Below are 483 nucleotides of genomic sequence, written 5' to 3' on the forward strand. Positions count from 1 at the left end.
CAAAGGGGACTTAGAGAATATTCTAACCTGGAACCTGTAAGTTTGTCAATAAATAATGTCTTGTATTTACACATTATATTTGGTTTTATTTAATAAAATATTTATACAACAAATCATATTGATCTGAATCAATTTCTTCAAATTTGTTTTTAACACTTTGGTTTTAATTAATATGCTAAAAAATTCCAATTATAATAAATACACTTTTTACACTACCTACTTTCAACTTTCAAGTCCAATCACTGCTTATGATTAATAAACGTTAATGATATTAGAGGTAGGTACTAGCCACTTTATTACAATTATTTACTTACTTTATTAAAATTAGAGACGAATAAAATATTTACTTAATTTCTCCTTAGTATTCATTATATTGCTCAATTGCTGACGGCTGATCAAACGTCGTCCAGTACTCCAGTGGGATTGGGATACACTACAGTCCACTGTATAGACTATAGACTACAGATTCGCCATTACTAATAA

Source organism: Acyrthosiphon pisum, chromosome A2, assembly GCF_005508785.2.
Source record: "Acyrthosiphon pisum isolate AL4f chromosome A2, pea_aphid_22Mar2018_4r6ur, whole genome shotgun sequence".
In the NCBI taxonomy this organism is placed as follows: domain Eukaryota; kingdom Metazoa; phylum Arthropoda; class Insecta; order Hemiptera; family Aphididae; genus Acyrthosiphon; species Acyrthosiphon pisum.